At 39.4% G+C, this 2,404-nt stretch overlaps 1 protein-coding gene across 1 annotated transcript in view; it reads left to right on the top strand.

The window, feature by feature from the left end:
• Positions 1 to 2,404, top strand: part of KIAA1549L (KIAA1549-like ortholog) — a 113,799-nt gene that overhangs the window by 11,007 nt on the left and 100,388 nt on the right. The gene's annotated exons all lie outside the window — the stretch shown is intronic.

Here is a 2,404-nt window from a genome sequence, read left to right as displayed (position 1 = left end):
TTGGCCTTGAGAAGCCTTTCTTGTATTGTTGTAGGTAGAGATGGGCCATTAAATGAAACTTTGTAAATCAAGTAGAGAACCTTCCTTGGAAAAGATTACAACAGATTTGCATCTTACAATAAGATTTGTATCTGATTAGATTTTAGGTGCTCTTGAACATTTTAACAGCTCTTGAAATGAATGGATAATTGGATGAATTGCTTTATTAACCCTGTTTGCTTTTTGCCTTGCCTGACAGGAAGCCCAGAGCCAAACTTGTTGCCTGGATTTAATAATCCTCTCAGTCCCTATATCATGCATAGATAACTACATGCTGACCATCCCTCTGGGGTTGTCTTTCATCTGTTTTTTCAGGACCTGGTTTTGTAATTAATAAATTTTCATGTTATTGTGTTAAGTATAATTTGTAAGGCACCTTGAATCCTTTGTAGAATAAGAATAAGACATAAATATTTAATTAATTCATTCAGAGAGTCGTTGAAAAATAATTTTTTTCCCCACTTATAGTTTTAGTATTAGGGGCTAGATTAGAGTTGACTCAGTTGGGACCTTTTTTAGTTGCAAGTGACAGAATCCAAGCTTACAAGGCTTAAGCAAGAAAAGGAAGTGATTGACTCATGTAACTGAAAAGTTCACAGTTCAGTTACTTTGGGCACAATTGGGTCCAAGTGCTTGAATGATTTTTTCATGAAGTTCTCTCTTCATTTCTTGGCTTGCTTTGCTCTAGGTTGGCATCATCCTCAGACCCATCGGGTGGCCCCTAGCACCTCCAGGTTTGCTTCATCCTTATTGTCCACATTCTTGTGCTACCAAAGTGCCTTTTTTGTGTTGTGCACGTCAAAATCCTGGGATTAGCTCTCATTGGACTCACTGTGCCCATTTCTGGACGTACTGTGGCCAAGGAGATGAAATGTCCCACTCAACAAGCCTGGCTCAGATGCTGTGTTAGTCAGTTTTCTTTTGCTTATAACAGAATACCTGAAACTGGGTAATTTATAAAGAAATGAATTTAATTTCTTACAGTTTTGGAGGCTAGGAAGTCCAAGGCTGAGGATCAAGAGGTCACATCTAGTGAGGGTATTCTTCCCAGTGGGGACTCTCTGCAGAGTCACAAGGTAGGGCAGGGCATCACCTGGCAAGAGAGCTGAGCATGCTAACGTGCCCTCCACTCCCGTGATAACTCACTAATTCATTAACCCATGAATGAATTAATCCATTTATGAGGGAATAGCCCTCATGATCCGATCACCTCTTAAAGGCCCTACTTCTCAATATTGCCATATTGGGGATTAAGTTTCAACATGAACTTCAGAGGGGACAAACATTCAAGCCATAGGAGATGCCCATTCCTGGAACTTTGGTGGGCCCTATCCAAAAGCCCCATCCAAAGCACATGAACAGATAGGAGAGGAGAGGTGGTTCCCCAAGGAAAACTGTGATACTGTCATAGAAGAAAGGAGAATGGATGCTGGGTAGGTAAAACATAGCTTTCCACTCCATCAGTCTGAGGTCTAATTAGCTAAATGAATCATGGCATGAGTGAGTGGGAAGTAAGAGATGAGGTCAGAAGCTGTGGGAGGCTTAAGAGTAAAGGGGTGATGAAAGTGTCCCCTGAGGGGGCTACTTCTATTGGAGGTCAGGGCATGACTTTCAGAAATCAGTGCTGTGACCTTGGTCTCAGTCCTGTGGACTTCTTATTTGTGGAGCTAGTGTTAAGTAGCCACCAAGAATGATTACACTTTTCTTAGCTATAAAAAATGAGCATGTAAAAGAAGATATAAATAAATGGAAAGACATTTTGTGTTCACAGACTGGTAGACTTACTATTAAGATGTCAGTACTACCCAAAGGGATCTATAAATTTACTGTAATCCCTATCAAAATCCTAGTGATTTTTTGCAGAAATAGAAAAATCCATTCTGAAATTTATATGGATCTCAAGGAATTTTGAATAGCCAAAGCAATCTTGGAAAAAGAAGAACAAAGTTGGAGCTCTCACACTTCCTGATTTTAAAACTTACTACAAAGCTACAGTGATCAAAACAGTGTGGCACTGGATAAAGACAGACATGTAGATCAGTGGAATAGAATAGAGAGCCTAGAAATAAACTGTCTTGCATATGGTCAAGTGATTTTTGACAGGGGTGCCAAGAGTATTCAATGGGGAACAAACAGCCTTTTCAACAAGTTAGGAAAACTGGATATCCATATGCAAAAGAATGATGTTGGACCCTAACCTAACACCATTTACCAAAATTAACTCAAAATGGATCAAAGACCTAAACATAAGAGCTAAAACTATAGGACCCTTAGAAGAAAACATGGGAAAAACCTTATGACACTGGATTTGACAATGATTTGTTGGATATGACACCAAAAGCATAAGCAACAAAAGAAAAAAAAA

This window comes from Galeopterus variegatus, unplaced genomic scaffold (genome assembly GCF_000696425.1).
Source record: "Galeopterus variegatus unplaced genomic scaffold, G_variegatus-3.0.2 Scaffold121, whole genome shotgun sequence".
NCBI classification, from domain to species: domain Eukaryota; kingdom Metazoa; phylum Chordata; class Mammalia; order Dermoptera; family Cynocephalidae; genus Galeopterus; species Galeopterus variegatus.
This window is presented reverse-complemented; position numbering and strand designations above follow the sequence as displayed.